Source organism: Tamandua tetradactyla, chromosome 20 (genome assembly GCF_023851605.1).
Source record: "Tamandua tetradactyla isolate mTamTet1 chromosome 20, mTamTet1.pri, whole genome shotgun sequence".
Classification (NCBI taxonomy): domain Eukaryota; kingdom Metazoa; phylum Chordata; class Mammalia; order Pilosa; family Myrmecophagidae; genus Tamandua; species Tamandua tetradactyla.
The window spans coordinates 26,157,350-26,174,544 of record NC_135346.1 but is presented as its reverse complement, the minus strand read 5'-3'; the positions used below and the strand labels follow the sequence as shown (position 1 = coordinate 26,174,544).

The 17,195-nt window shown below is 40.7% G+C and overlaps 1 protein-coding gene and 1 pseudogene across 3 annotated transcripts in view; both read left to right on the top strand.

The window, feature by feature from the left end:
* PRELID2 (PRELI domain containing 2) overlaps positions 1 to 17,195 on the top strand; it is a 242,249-nt gene that overhangs the window by 157,596 nt on the left and 67,458 nt on the right. The gene's annotated exons all lie outside the window — the stretch shown is intronic.
* On the top strand, positions 6,388 to 9,162 carry LOC143663934 (chromatin target of PRMT1 protein-like; annotated as a pseudogene). Its single transcript, XR_013166237.1, has 2 exons — positions 6,388 to 6,899; positions 8,245 to 9,162. The product of XR_013166237.1 is annotated as a chromatin target of PRMT1 protein-like (transcript).

Below are 17,195 nucleotides of genomic sequence, written 5' to 3'. Positions count from 1 at the left end.
CATGGGGGCCACTGTCCAGCTCAAGCTACTTTTAATGGGATGTGAAGCATGTGCATTTCCTTGAGGTCACAGCTTTAAATCTGACCTGTGGCCATAAGAACTACCATTTGACAACTCCTTGGCAGTGGCTATGAAATGAGTTATGGGTCTCAGGACCATTTCTAGTAGCATGAGGCCACTTCAGCAAAGCCATTCTGGAGTTACTGCTGGTGAGGGAGTGCTAAACTGAAAGGCAAAGGAATAAATGGAGACAGAGCTGCTCTATCCACCCCTCAAAGAGGTTTTCCCACAGCTACGTTTGAGACCCTTTGGGTTAAAGGCTACTGTGAATGCTTTCATTGGAGAAAGGACAGTCTCTCAGGCAGTGGGGTGTGTATTCTTTTGCTGGCTCAAAGAGATAGATTTAAAAAGCAGGGTTTTGGATGACTTTGGAGTTAAGACAAGGGATCTGTCCCTCAGATAGCAGAGGGGAGCTGGATTCCTCAGATTCATCAGATAAAGGATCTTTAGAGTTGTACCAAATTTGTATTTTAATTGAAGAAGAGAAATTCCTTAACTGGACAGAACTAGGAGTTATATGGGAAGGATTCTGGGTTTTGGACTCTAAGTTTTGAAATTTTCTGAATGCTTCCCTCATTCTGCTTCTTATTACAGTCTTGTGCCTGCTTGCTCAAATGGAAAGTGAGGATACACATTTGTTTTTGAGAATCTGGTATTTTACCTAAAGAAAAGTGGTCCAAACCAGAGGAATGATTAGAGATTTCAAATTTCAAATGCCTGCCAGTAACTGGGTTTTCAGAAATTCATAGACGAAAACCTGTACATAATGCTGTGTATAAAAAGAATTTCCATTATCCTGCAACAATAAGCTGTGTATAAAAAGAATTTCCATTATCCAGCAACAATAACATTTCAGTGCTCTATACTTGTGATCTCATCTACATTCCTCAACCATGAGAGCTACTTATTGTTATTTCCTTCATTTTACAAATGAAGTAACTGAGAGTTCAAAGAAGCAACTTACCCAGGCTACACAAGTAGCAAGTGATGAAGCCTGGATGGAATCACCTCTCTCTGTTTGCAAGCCCATGTTCTTTTGCTCTACCCTGGTACCCTAAGGTATAGAAAATGGTTTGTGCCAAAAGATCTCTCCAACTAGGATAAAATATCATATAAATCCCTAACAATAGCTGGTAATTTAAGTGCAATACATGTATTTCCTCAATTAATCCTCACAATAATACTATGCCTTGAGTTTTATTACTTATCCATTTTACAGATGAAAAAATTTAGAGATTCAGTACAGAAAAAAATCTTTACAGGATTACAGCCTCCCCACTGTAAGCTGTGGAGCTGGAATTCAGACCTACCTTGCTCTCAACCACTAAAGCCAGTGTATAGATAGACCAATGAGAATATTTTAGGGGGCACATAAACAAATCCCTTTTAAAAGTAGCTATTTCTTTTATTTGTTTTAACTTCTTTTTACTGTGAAATAAGACATATATACAAAAAAGCAATACATTTCCAAGGACGTTTTAACAAGTAGTTATAGAACAGATTTAAAAGTTTGATATAGGTTACAGTTCCATGATTTTTTTATTTTTTCTTCTAGCTGCTCCAAAACACTGGAGAGCAAAAGAAATATCAATATAATGATTCAGCAGTCATACTCATTTGTTAAATCCTATTTTCTCTGCTATCATCCTACTCTTTTTTTGTGTGAAAAAATAGCATATATACAATAAAGCAATAAATTTCAAAGTACATCACCACAATTAGTTGTAGAACAAATTTTAGAGTTTGGTATGATTACAATTTTACAAGTTTAGGTTTTTACTTCTACCTGCTCTAAGGTACTGAAGGCTAAAAGTAATATGAATATAATGATTCAGCAGTCATACTTGTTTGTTAAACACTACCTTCTCTGTATAACTCCATCATCACCGTTAATCTTTCTCCCACTCTTTAGGGGTATTTGGGCTATGCCCATTCTAACTTTTTCATGTTGGAAGGGGCTGTTCATAATATGGGGTAGAGAGATGGAACTAGCTGATGTTCTGGAGAGGCTCGCCCCTCTGTGTTTCAGGACTTATCTGATCCAGGGACCCATCTGGAGGTTGTAGGTTTCTAAAAAGTTACCTTAGTGCATGGAACCTTTGTAGAAACTTATATAATGCCCTAGGTATTCTTTAGGATTGTCAGGGATGATTTTGGTTGGGATTTGGCAAATTATTATAGGTAGCAATGTATAACTGAAGCTTGCAAAAAAAAAAAAAGATGACCTTCAGAGTGGCCTCCCAACTCTATTTGAACTCTCCCAGCCACTGATACCTTAATTGTTACACTTCTTTCTCCCTTTTGGTCAGGATGTTGTTAATCCTACAGTGCCAGGGCCAGGCTCATCCCTGGGAATCATCTCCCATGCTGCCAAGGAGACTTTCATCCCTGGATGTCATGTCCCATATAAGGGGGAGGGCAATAATTTCACTTGCCGAGTTGGAGTTGGAGAGAGTGAGGCCACATCTGAGCAACAAAAAAAGTTCCTCCAGAGGTGACTCTTAGGTATACCTATAGGTAGACTAAGCTTCTGCACTATGTACATAAGCTTCACAAAAACAAGCCTGAAGATCAAGGGCTTGGCCTATTAATTTGAATGTCTCTAATGTTTGACACAGTATCTGGGGTTTCCCTGGTGGTTAAGTTCAATAGTTCCATAATTTTTCTCCCATCCCTCAATGGACTTTGCCAATACTTTTTGATGATCTGCTTAATGTACTCTGGGATATATCCAGGCATTACATTAGGCTATACAGGATTAGAGGCTCTCATTCTCATTCTGGGCTCCCTGTGTTCAGATTGTTTAAATGACTTATCCAGACAGGTTGAGTTAAATTATGTGCTACAGAAAATTTAGGTTCTGGACAAAATTAATCTTTCTTCCTTTGGTCTCAAGTTATTTCTTATTTAAATGGATATAGGCATGTGAGATCACTTTTTCTTTAGGGGTGGTGATCTAACATTTCTGTTTTAAAAGGAATTTGTTTAAATAAAAGTGAGTTGCTTTAAATAAAATATTAAGTAAATAATAGTAAAGGTCATATATGGATCTGGCAACAATGGTTAAGATTGTTCATAAAAGACCGAGGCTTGGGGTCACTGTGGTGTACTATGTTGCATCTTGGCAGTGACTCAGCCAGCTCCAAGCCAGGGAGTGGGGAGACATAGTGAAGCCTAGTTTATGGGGCTGCAGGTACTGTCTCAGCATAGTGCATGCCTAATCAGAGTCAGGAAGAGCCCAGGTCTCTAGGAGGCCTTGAAAGAAAATGTGAATCTTCCTGCTGGCTCCTTGCCTGGGTCACTTCAAAGTTATATCCTGGGGACAGGTGAACAAGTTTAACCCCTGTTCCACTTTGAAAATTCTACCTCAATGTCCACAGCCAGTCTAAATCCTTCTTATTTCATAAGGCTTCCCTCTGAATTCCTACTGTCCTTCAACTGTACCCCAAACCCTGACATTTCACAGTCATATCTTCTGATATATTCTCATTGTTTTTCTCACAATTGTGAGAGAGTGGACATTTAAAATATATTCCAAATCATGCACTACCTCTGAAAGATCCATAGTGGTTATTGAAGTGCTGTGTTGCAAAGGATTCTGAGGATGCTTGTGAGCTCAGTAGAAAAGGCTACCATGATCAGCTAGTAATGCCTGCCATGGGGCAGGAGGGTGAGAAGAGGCATGTGTGTCCCATTTCTCATCCCTGATCTTTGATTCTCCAGCCAGATCGTAGCTCCTTGAGAACAGGAGCCATAGCTTTTTCTGTGTTTCCCTTAAGGATCTCAGTCTCTCATTTCTGCTGGTGACTAAATTCGTAATTTTGAGAGAATCAGAAGCTATCATGTTAAATTCCACTGTAGAACCTCCACTTCTGGTTTGAAGACAAAGTAGCTGCTTACCATAGAGCAATTTCTCTTCTTCTCAACTCTGTAAGCCAGCAAGTAAACAAAGGGAGTTTAAGGGTGATAGAGGTGCCAAAGAAGAGAGGATCAGAAAAGCAATGCCTTTAGGCCAAAATGAGCTTGTACAGCAAAATTTGCATGACTATTTTATTCCCATACACTAATCCAGACATATTCAATCATTTCTCTTTTGATGTCACCTCCCTGTTTTTCTCTATGATCCTGTTACCTGTTGCCAAAGAGCAGATGGCCAGCAGGTGGGAATAAATTGCTTCACTGGTACTCTTTGCTTGAGATTTCATCAGCATCATGGTAGGGTAAAGAGCAGCAGCTGTCAGGATTCATTCACAGTGAGATACTGATCTAGACAAGTAGCCGAGTTGGACCAGGAGGTATCTAATCAGAGGTGGGAAAATGATCTGCAGGCATAATCCTGCAGATGCCTCTAGTTTAGACATTTCTTGACAGAGCCATGAAGTCAGTACAGTGCGAATTCAGCCTCTGTTCATCTCTCCTTTTGCTATGCTTTATTTATTTTCTTCAGTGCGTCTGAGAGATTTATTTCCCTCAGGGCAGGGCCCCCTCTCCTTGGGAAGGCACAGTCTGTCCTTATACTATTTCCCCTCTTCGAACTCACCCAGCATCCTAGGTTACATTCCTTCAGTCTTTGCTCATGGCCTGCTGATTATACCATTTACAAATTATTCTCAATCAGGTAATGGATTTTCCCTTCTCAGTGACACTTCTAGCAACTAAAAATACCTAATGCTTTGTTCATGGTAGCTTGATGTTTTTAAGGTTCATGGAATCATGTTCATGGTATGAACCTCAGGCAGTGTGACAGGCCAGTGGAGTGAGTACTTTTAGGTGCAGAGGTTTCGACCGAACAGGAAGTGGTGGCATCCATCCTTCTGTTTGAATGCTTCTAGACAGTGATCTCAACCAGGATCCCTAGCAGAAGTAGACTGTCAAATAAGGATCAATAATAGTGTTTAAATTGATTTTTTGTTATAGTTGAGCCTTTCATAAAGCCATGTCTGTTGGATGTTGAGTTGAGCAGGTCATGCAGTGCTGCATAGAGTTGTGTATCACTTGGGGCAAATAAAAGAGAAGAGGCACAGTATATCATTAAACTGGTACCAAAATAGACTGTAGGTTTTACTGAAACAGGAAAACAAAAAAAACAGGCCTGGTATGCATAGGTGGTGTTGAGGCAATAAATGCTTTTATTTGAACACCTGTTGCAAATCACTGTTCTAGAGCATTTTATACCTTTCCCTGTTTCTGAGGATTAGTTTGATGCTGGGCATAAAGAGGGTATTCAAGAAATGTCTCACAATTTAATTAGTAAGACTGAAGTTAGTGTCTGCTGTTTACCCCCTGTGGTAGGTTAAATATGTGCTTCAGAAAAACATGTCCTTAATCCATTCTTGTGGTTGTGAACCCATTGTAAATAGAACCTTTTGAAGATGTTATTTTTAGTTAAGATGTTGCTAACTGAATCAGGATGAGTCTTCATTCTGTTACTGAGAACCTTATAGAGAAGATTACAGGGAGAAAGACATCAGGGAAAGAAGCTCAAGTCAAGAGAAGAGAAAACCCAGAAGAGAAAAGAGAAGATGCTGCCATGTGCATTGCCACATGATAGAAAAACCCAGAATGCCGAAGTCTTAAGGGAGAAAGCATCACCTTGTGGATGGCTTGATTTTGGACTCCCTAACCTTCAAACTATAAGCCAATGAATTCCTGTTGCTTAAACCACCCATTTCATGGTCTTTGTAATTGCAGCCAGGAAACTTAGACACCTTCAGTGCTCAAATATAAGGCAATCCTGAAGTTTGGATGATCTGCATTTTTTTTCCAAAGACAATAAGATTTTAAAAAAAGTTTTTTGAAACTGAAATAGTTACTGCCTATATATAATACTAAAATTATTAGCTCACCATATATACATGCTGCAGGAGAAATATTAATTTAGAAATACATTTTTTTCCACTTTTACATTTTTGGAGACAACTTTATTCAAACTCTTTCCATGCATTTTTTATTAGTAGTGTCTTTGGCGTTGCTCCACCATTCTCCTGCTCCTGTCACTTCTGAAGATTCGTGTTGTTCAAAGGAAACTTAGACATTTGCCCGAAGTTATTTTATAGTTGACAGTATAACATTAAATTATGCAGAACCCCACTGGCACCAATTGGCCTGATGCTGGTTCTGGCATCCATTAATTCTTTATTTCAAAAGTCTTTTTGGTGGTTTAGAGGGCACTGCTGTTAATGCTGCAGCCGCCATCAACTCAACAATGTTTTTTTCTCAGACTTCCCCATTGGTCATCCAATACAATAGGTTTTCTTCTTGGATTCACCGCAGAGCTCTGATCTGTGAGTAGGAGCAGGGGCTGGGAGCTGGTATGGAAGGGTCAGAGTAGAGAAGAAAGACACGGAGTTGCTGTCCATCCTGGGGATGGATCATGAGGGCTTTGAACCACTCAGCAAGAAGGGGCTGGGGGATGTAATGGCGTCGACGCCATTTTAGCCGGCCCCACTCCGCACCGGGCGTGGCGGCCATTTTGTTTTGGACGCCGAGCGGGAGTTGGTGGCAGCTGTGGTAGCACGGACGAAAGGAAGGAAAGGGCAGGCCGGGTGAGCAGAGAGACCGGCCGGCCAAACAGCCGAGGACAACCACGAGCTAACCTAGCAACCTACCGCCTTCGTATCTAATCAACCGCCCACCAAGTTAACCCGAGCTCCCCCGCCGTCAACTCGGGTTCGGCCGGTCCCCGGCCTGCCTGCCTAGCCGTGGTGGCCGCCCCGGGAGGAGCACTGGCGTCCGTTTCCTTCGGTGCGTTTCTGCGATTCTCGGGATTTGAAGATGGCTGCACAATCAGCACCGAAAGTTGTTCTAAAAAGCACCACCAAGATGTCTCTAAATGAGCGGTGAGGCAGCCAACAGCAACTTCAGCGCGTTCATAAGAAAACATTGTTAAATTGGCCCTGGGGTCCAATGCACAAAAACCGGTTTTAAACTAACTAGATACCAACAGAAGGCTACAGACCTCTGTTCCTAGTTGCATCTTATGTGGTACACAAAACAAATTGGCCTCTTGTTTCAAAACCCCTTATCAGTAGCTATTTATGTTAAGCTATCTGAAACATTTATCTGGTGGGATGTATTTGAAAAGGACTCCTCACACCCTCCCTTTTCTTCACATTTTTTTTTACATTGATACAGGGGTGGTGCAGCGTGGTAGCATGGTACCCTGGCTGCAGTTGGCTTGTTGCCCAGTCCAAGGCCAGCAGTGTTGTGTTTGGCCTGTAAGAGGCAGGTAGCAAGCCTTGAATCTGTCCAAAGGCCCTTGAATGTTGTTCTTGGACCTTGTAAGAGGCACTTGCTTTGCTCCATTTCACTTTCTTTCCATTCTGCTTTTAATTTGTTTTTGTTTTGTATTCTGTAAACATTACGTGTTCTCTTCCATTTCATTAAACTTACCTTGGCAGGAATAATAGAGAAGTGTCTTCACAAGCTCCTAAATGATTCAGCTAATGTCACTTAATATAACTTTATCAGAAGTAATCATATGGAGCCAGAAAAGGTGATCATTCAAAACTGAGAAAAGGTGTTTAAAGGCAGTTTCTATCTCGAGGAGCTTTATTCATTGAGTGCCTTTGGTCATTTTATTAAGTTGATGATAGACCACTAAGATTTATTTAATATATGTTTTTGCATTTCTGAAACATATGTGCTTCTGTCTTTTAGGGTACAGTACTATAATTAATTATCCATGTTCACATGCAACTAAGTGAATAAATATAGAAAAATGTGATATATTCCTAAAATGCATATGGGTGTTTGTATATCCCATTAGTATGGCTTTGAAGGTACTCTAATCCTTCTTCATATTTGCCCTTAGAATGCACCCTCGGGTCTTCCAAGGTTTTGGTTTTCTTCATTTGTCTTTGAAACTACATTTTCTGTCTCTTGTCATCATATCTGCTTATTGCGTGTTTTTCATATTTTCTACCTCTCTAAAAGCCATTACCTGAGCCCTTGTTATCACTTTTGATTGACTGTGCCGCACTTAGCTGCATTTCTCAGTTTCTGATTCTTGCAAGTTTGTGGAAACAGAGGAGTCTTTAACCCACATCAGCCTTGATCTAAGTGTACCACTTTACTTAAAAGTTCGTGGGATCTGGAGCTCCTGATCTAGCAAGCCATGAAAATGCCAATAAATGTTTTATAATAAAGCTTTTATTTAAACATCTATTTTGTTCGACCTTGAAGCTTTACTAATATGCTGAAGAACAAACAACCGATGCCAGTGAATATTCGGGCTTCGATGCAGCAACAATAGCAGCTAGCCAGTGCCAGAAACAGAAGACTGGCCCAGCAGATGGAGAATAGACCCTCTGTCCAGGCAGCATTAAAACTGAAGCAGAGCTTAAAGCAGCGTCTGGGTAAGAGTAACATCCAGGCACGGTTAGGCCGACCCATAGGGACCTTGGCCAGGGGTGCAATCGGAGGACGAGGCCTGCCCATAATCCAGAGAGGCTTGCCCAGAGGAGGTCTACGTGGGGGACGCGCCACAAGAACCCTCCTTAGGGGCGGGATGTCACTCTGAGGTCAAAACCTGCTTCGAGGTGGACGAGCCGTAGCTCCCCGAATGGGCTTAAGAAGAGGTGGTGTTCGAGGTCGTGGAGGTCCTGGGAGAGGGGGCCTAGGGCTTGGAGCTATGGGTTGTGGCGGAATCGGTGGTAGAGGTCGGGGTATGATAGGTCAGGGAAGAGGGGCCTTTGGAGGCCGAGGCAGAGGCTGTGGCCAAGGGAGAGGAGCCCTTGCTCGCCCTGTGCTGACCAAGGAGCAGCTGGACAACCAGTTGGATGCATACATGTCGAAAACGAAAAGACACCTGGATGCAGAATTGGATGCCTACATGGCACAGACAGATCCTGAAACCAATGATTGAAGCCTGCCCACCCTCCCATGAGAGACTCTTGTTTAAGTCACCATATCTGTAAATAACCTTGAGAAAACAGATGAGAAGAAAACTGATTGATGCTGGAAGGACCTATCACAACAGGCTGTGAACTGATTTGCCACCAGTTTGTGCATTTAGTGTGTTCCTTTTACTTTTTGATACTGTGTTGTATGAAACCCGTTTTTCCTTTGACTTGGTTTTTTTATATTATATATATATATATATATATTTTTTTTTTCTTTCCAGCCCAGACTTCTCTTTAAATAAGAATGTGTTGGCTTTGTGGCTAGGACACCCTCTTCCCTGCCTCCCCTCATAAATGCTCTGACATTTTAACATTTCCTTTGTTCATCCCTGTGCCTCCAGGAAGACCATTTAGGGTACACTTTACAATCAGTGTAGTTGGGAGATTAATGTTCCTCCCAAATGTCTAGGTTGCTGAGGTATAGTCCTACATCTTCAGTGTCCTCTTAGAATATATCAAAAATCTGAAGCTCAAAAATGCATTCTACTGCATTTAACCTAGCAAATTGAGCACAATGACTTAGCTGCAGGGCCACATAACAGGTTTCAGGTGGTAGCAGCTCTGATCTGGTGAGATTATTACTATGTGTGTTGACACTACATAGTTGATAACCAGTGTGCTGGGTTGGGCATGTGTGCTTTCTGTCCTTGAATGAGATTAGTAGAGTTTCCGCTTGGCTTTGTATCATGTCCAGCGGGTACTATTGGCTTGGTCTACAACTGTAATATGGAGGAAGGAGCCGTTTGGTTTGGCAGATGCTTCAGCAGGGCGTGGGGTGGGAGAATGAGGGCAGACTAACTGCTGGGAGGGGTCAGAAGATACGCAGGCAGAAATGCCCTTATGTTTATTCCAAACCAATCTTGGGCTTCTCGCACTCACTGACTTTGTTTAACCCACTTCTTGTTTCCTTTAACGGTTTGAATAAGTTCAGCATATTCTGTCAGTTCCAGTTTCAGTGGAATCTTGTATTTCTGGTTCACTATAACAAGAAATTGTTCTCTTAAAAAAAAAAGAAGGGGCTGGGGAGATGATGGAATGCAGCACGTTTATGACTTAGAAAAGAAACACACACAAAGTCTAGGTGAGGTTTGTTTCCTAGGATATATCTTCCCTTCCTTTCATTCTGAAGCCCAGACTCTTAACCACTGGGCTGTCTTCCAAAGAGATCTGTGTTTGATTCCTGGTCTTGCCACTTAGCTATGAATACTTAGCTTTTATGAACCAAACTTTCATTCCGGGTAGTTGAATGGGGTAATAATCTCCATGGTGATTTTATAAGCGTAGATGAAATACCAGTAAAGTGTATATCACCATGTCTGACACATGGCTCCATTCAAAGTGGCTAATACTATTAAAAGTAGCTAATAGTAGCTAATAATATCCATTAACCAATACAACCGTCACTATAATTATTATCATTATTATTTTGCATTTTGCAGATGTTTTTCTGGGCATGAAGTGTATCCTTGCTACCCTTTGTTATCCCTTCCCCCCTAAATCTGCTGCTATTTCTTGATATTATACATACAAGGAAAAATAAAAACTACTAACTATTCACTTACAGTTGGAAATGTTGTTGTATTATGTTATTCACAACAACTCCCTTTCCTTTATCTTCAGAACTCTTATTCATCCTTTATGACACAGATCAAGCATCACCTTTTCCAGGAAGTTTTCCCTGTCTCTGCCATACAGACAGTGCGATTGGAATAATGCTAGAAATGTGGGGTAAAGGTGTGATGGTGTGTGTGTGTCTTAATACAAAAGTAGAGAGTTATCCAAATGTTGTGATTTAGTCACTTGACAGTTTGTCTTGAAACAAAAGAAAATGGGATGTATTCTGCCCCTGCAGTAGAATAGCAGTACATTCGGAAGAGAGAAGTCTTTTATTCATTCTCCTTGTTTGAGAAAATGAGCCCAGCTCTTGGCAAGCACTAAATTAGGTATTGGTAAAGCTGGTCATTAAAGTTCCAATTAACAGATGTCTCACTGCTGCTCCCTCGGTACCTGTAATTGATAGAGATGTTTGCAAAGTCCTGGAGATACTAGGTGATAGTCTCCAAAAATATAGCAACTGCTATTTTCTCTTTTCCCATCACTGAGAAGCATAATTTAAACATAACTTTTTCTTTTTCTAAATGGCTCCATCCAGAAAAATCGATAGTGCATTTACATGAGGCTGGGTGACCAGAGGCCATATTCTGAAGTCCATGTCTCTCCATTCAAAGGTTAAGTGCAAGTGACCTAAAAAAACAATTTAAAGAATTGGGGCAGAGAAGGCAGGCTAATGGCTACTGTTCCCACCTAGTCCCTCCCATTCTGAACAGGGTTTCCTTTTGATTCTAACCAGGCTGCAGCCATGGATATTCAACTGTTGTACCACTTAGGCCCAAGTCTGCCTTTTGAAAATCATCTTAACTAATGTTTGTTGAGACTTGCTATGTGGAAATCACTGTGATAGTCTCGGGGGGCTGTCTCAAAAGAAAATTGTTTATCTAGTATGGCAAAAGAAGGGTACCATAAGGTTAGAAGGGATGAACTGGGGGTGGAAAGGTTTCTAATTGTGAAATGAGGCTAAGAGGACACAGCTGCAAAGGTCCTGATGGAAATAATGAGATAATGGCGCTGGCCAGAATCCCACCACAGTAACTGGCTACTGGTGAGCACTCTCTGGGATCTAGAGAATAACAGTGTATTATTGTTAATTGGGAAGATGAAATGTGTACAGGCTTTAGCACTTCCTTTAGTCTGTACGGATCTTGCTTATCTATAGGTTCACATATTCATTCTCTGCCCTATTTACATGAAAATGTATGTTTCAGGAGCTGTAGAGCTTGGTGTTGATTTCAGAAGGGGCCAGGGGATGGGCCTGGGCACTTGCTTGGCATGTGAGGCCACCTTTTTTTTTTTTTTTTTTTTTAAGGAAAGACAGAGAGAAGGAAGGAAGGATAGAAGGAAGGAAGGGAGGAAGAAAGGGAAACATCTTTTTTAAACATTTTCTTGTTTTATTGTATTTTGTTTCTCCGTTTTTGTTACATGGGCTGGGGCCGGGAATCGAACCGAGGTCCTCCGGCATAGCAGGCAAGCACTTTGCCCGCTGAGCCACCGCGGCCCGCCATGAGGCCACCTTTTAACCACTATTTCTATCTGCCTTATGGTCTTGCTTTCACTCCACTTCCTTTAACATCTTTTTTTCATGATCCTAACAATTGTCCCATCAACATCTTATAAGAAAAGGAGCTGTGTTTAGAGAATGTGCCCAGAAGAAGGGGCTTCTCCCTGTTTTCCCTCCCTGGCTTCTTTGCAAAGACTTTGTCTTACTCACTGTCGTTGCCTCAGTGCCAAGCACACAGGAGGTGCTCAAAAATGTTCTCTGGATCGTCTGCCTCTCACTATGTATTTATTAAATGGTGGTTCAATTTTCTATAAAACACAGAGTGAGCCAAACAAAACATCTCTGAGGGGCAACCCCAGTAACACTCCTGATGTATTGTTTGACCAGTGTTTCTAGATCACATTTAGCAGGAAAAAAGGAGGCTAGAATGCTAAGATTTGAGGTAGGGGAGCTTAGGCTATAAGGAGTCTCTGAGGTGCCATGTTTGTAAGCATATCAGTGGATCTATAGTTTAGTCCCATTGGTCCCCAGACCACAAGGCAAGTATTTTAATGCCAGATATTTGGCTTCTATTGCTTGAGAAAGTTCTCAGGAAGTTAGAATGAAAAATTTTTACAAGAGGTATTCAGAGGACAGAAGCAATGCATTCCACCTGCACTCATATCTCTGTGACCCCACCCTCAATTTAGCCTTCTCCCTCTGGTTTTCAAGCAGGGCCCTGTTTCCTTAGCAGTGAGTTTTGTAGTGATTAACTTACTCTCCTCCACCTCCCCAGCACTCATAGTGTACACTATATTTCTGCATCTATTTGCTTCTTTACAACGTAATATGGCTGAAGTTATCTTCTTTGAGTTTTTTGTGTGAGGCATTAGTTTTCCTTCTAATTATTAGCTGTGGTTTCAAAGCTGCCATATGGATCTTCATAAGTGGTTTTTAAACCTGAATTATGTGATTTTGAAAGACAAACCTATTTCAAGTTCCTTTTCTATTCAATTGATTTTTTATTTTCTTGCAGAATAGACTCTTAGGCATAAATACCACCTATGCCAGATCTAAAACACCATCTATGGTCTAAAGCACCATTTTAGTCTGGCTTGTCATGTGGAAACCAAGCTGACATGAGCTCCTATGTCAAGAACTGGCAAGTATTCAGCAAGTTCTCCACCTGATTTTCATCACAGCACAAACTAGGACAATTAGATCAGGACTTTTCTTTTCTCTGCTTCCTAGGTGCCAAGAGGGATGCTTTCTATTTATGAACCTCATGTGGTAAAATCTATGATGCCAGGGGTCATATTTTATAAGATATAAAAATAAAGAAATGTTCCAGGTTCCTCCTTCCTTTTTATCAATCATAGAATCCACCCCTCTTGCTCCATACAGATGAATCAGTTGGCATGGAAACATTCATGCACTTGAACTGACTCGTGTCAGTGGTACCTTTATTCACTCACTCAACAGATGTTCATTGCTAAGGCTCCGAGGCTATAGTGGTACCCACCAGGCACAATTGATGCTGTCCTAGAGTTTACATTAAATATCAAGGAAGGGGCCAAAGAGTGTACATTCAAATAAAGAAAGATAAGAAGTGAGATCTTTTTAGATAGGAATACGTGCTTGGAAGATAGTTCAACAAAGGAGCAAAACAGAGTTTGAGTGTGTGTATGTGTTTATATGTTTGTGAGGCTTTGTTATCCAAAGATAAAAGCTGCTTTTGTTATGTTGTAGTAATATCATAAATGCTTGTCATCACATAGTAAAGCACAAATGTCAGAATGAATACCCAGGTCCGGGTAATGAGACACATAGCATGGAACAACTAAAGCCAGGTATCTCATGGCCTTTCTAATAAAATCACAGTAGTTGTAGTAGTGGTACTAATAGTAATACTAATAATAGCAGTGGTTATACTGGCAACTGTGAAGTACATTAATACTTTTTCATATTTGCACCACTAAAGTAACAGTGAAACTGAAAAAGTTACTTCCTGTTTTATCATCTGTCCAAAGAGTCAGTTGAAGAAGATGAACTCAGAGGTTCCTTCTATTCTCTTTTCTAAAAGGAAGAGTGTTAACTCCTCTTGGTCCTTATGTGGCATTTCTTTTTTTATATCAGATTTTTCTTTGAAGTCGTTATTCATTATTAATTTCATCCTCCTAAAATTTTCTTTTAACAGTTAGGTGAGTGATTCAGTTCTGAGAACTGCTTTCTGTGGCAGAGAGAAGTCCCAATTCTGGGCAAGACTTTGGGAACTTTCCACGGAAAAAACACAATACTGCAAATGTATGGACACAGAGTAGCGTAGACATGAGGAGGATAGGTCCTGGAGTCTGAGAGACCTGGGTTTGAATCCAGGTTCTACTATTTGCTGGGCATGGGCCTCTGGGCAAATAGTTTCACCTTTCTGAGATTATATTTGCTCATCTGTAAAATAGGAGTAATGGTAGTATCTATCCCATTGGATTTTTATGAGATTTAAATGAAATAATGCATGCCAAATGTCTGTTATGTATTGCACAGTAAACGTTGTCATTATTATCATTATTTCAGTGTATCTGAAGAACTTTAAGTCTGATTATCTTTTAATTCTAGTTTCTGATCTGAATTGAATGTGAAATGATTTTAGTTGCATGAGTCTTTGGGTTTAACCACTTACTTAAGGGTGGAGGTCTTTATTTAGACCCCATAAATGAGGGAGGTCCATTCTCTGCCTTATTACTTATTACTGCTCCAAGCAGTTAATATACTCCTGAGCTAGTCCCTTCCTTTGACAGAATACTTTTTTTTCCATCTTTGATGAAAAGATGGAATTTGAAAATAGTGGGACTTGCCTAGAAAGGAAGAGAGGATGATTATCCCACCTCCAAAGGAGTTATTTGCCTTTTTTAAAAATGCAGTAATTCAGAAATACTTCTCCAAGGCTGCAATTTGATCACTGGGTTAATCTGTTAGTGTACGTCTTCAAAGTTTGGATCCTTTGCCCACAAAAGAACTCTCAGGCAATTTTCTGTTGTTTTAAGTTGTGAAACTCTAAACGAATATTTCCATTCCCTTTAGATATGTATCTACCTCTTCTGCTAGATAGAAACAGCTGTTTAATGGCTGCCTGGCAACATTGCACAGTGGCTGAGGACAGGCTGGGCGATGGTTTCACCCAGCGGAACACCCAAGGGCAATTAGAAAGACAATGTAATTACACAAGTTGGAAATAGGTCAGGATTTGGGACAAACACCCAGATGCTTGGGAAAGTAGTTTTGGGATTTGAAGGTCCCTGGAGTGATAAGTTATTTGGGTTGATGTGCCTGGAGGCTTTTTTGTTGTTGTTTTGTTCTGGGTACTTATGCAGAAAGAGAGCAATTCTCATCTTATACTTTAAGCTTGGATAATGCTGGTTGCCAGTATAAGATAGGGACAGAGATAGATATAGGAAGCAGTATATCAAAATGGTCACAGATATGGGCTGTGGATTAGACCTGTGTTTAATTATTGCTCCTCTACTTCCTAGCTTGGTAATCACAGCAAATATGTTCCCCAATTTAGACATGTTCTTAACCTTTATCCATGTTTCTGTCAATGTAGATGTTATTTTTAGATCTCTTGAAGATGTTATTTTTAGTTAAGATGTGGCTCAAGGGAATAAGGGTAAGCCTTGATCTGGATTACTGGAGCCCTTTATAAGCAGAAGGAATGCATACATAATCAGGAAAGCCCTGGAGAAGTGCTGGAAGCTGGATGCCAGTGGAACCTGGAAGAGAAAGAGACGATATTGACCTATAATAGGAGGCAAGGATATAGGCCGAGGAATTCCAAAGATCAGTGGCAGCCAGCACCAGTGTGCTACAGGCTTTGGGAAGAAAGCATTGCCTTGCTGATGCCTCGATTTTGAACTTCTCCTAATCTCAAAATTGCAATGCAATAAGTTCTCATCATTTAGGTCAATCCATTGCATGATATTTGTCATAACTGCTTGGCAAACTAAAACTCTCTTCTGAAGAAGTTTATATTTCAGTTGAAGACATAGACACACTGCAATCTAAGACAAAAACTACAAAGTGCTAAACAAAAGTCACAAGCATCGTGCTCTAAGGACAGGGAAGAAACAGAAATTAATTCTGTATCAGAGGGAACCAAGAAAATCTTTACAGAGGAAATGCCTTGCTGGTAGGTTTCTGGTGTGTGGGCATTCTTGTTGAAGGGACAGAGTAAACAAAGGCTCAGAGGTAGCATTACATGTAGCATGGTTGGTTCAGTCTGTCAGGATATTACAAAGTGTGGAGGGACATCATAGAAGAGGCTGGAAAACTGGGCTGAGATATGATTCTGGAGGGCCTTGAATATGCAAATATAGTTTTTGCAAAAACATTTGTTAAGAGAATGACTTCATTTATTTCCTTTCTTTCAGGAGTATTTATTTAGTGCCTACTTTCTGCCAGATACAGTTATGGAGATAAAGTCGTGAATTGGATCAAGTCAATGAGTTTCTAGTCTAGTGTAGGAGATAGAAATGGAAACAAGCAGTTTCATTAGAGTGTGGTGAGTCCCTCTCAATAGGAAGGAAGGAAGGGAAGCACTTTGCAGTTTGCCCTAGCCTACTATTAGAGGACAGAGAAGGCTTCCTCGGGAAAATGACTCTAAGCTAAAATCTAAGGGAATGAACAGAGTTACTCAGGTGAAAGGGGTAGAGGAAGAATATTCTGAATGGAAGAAACAGTTGTATGAAGTCTTAGAGGTGAGGCAGAACATGGTGGGTCCCAAGAATTACAAATATGTAAATAGTGCTGGAACACTGGGTGCAAAGTGGCAGAGTGTGGCTCATGAAGAGCCTTTTAAGTTCCGCTAGTGTTTGGATTTTATTTGGAGGATTTTACATGGTATTTGCATTGCAGGTGGGGGGCAAAGTGTTTGTATGACCTGATTTGATTACATTTGTATTTTAAGATACACAGTTCTCAACTGATTGAAGGATGGGGATTGGAGAAAGCAAGAATAGAAGCAAGGAATGAATTGTTAAGCTGTTGCAGTCATCCAGACAAATGTGATTACATTTACCTTGCCTCAGAATTTGCCAGAATGCAGAGAAAGGAAGGACAACTTTTATCCTGACTCATATTCCCCA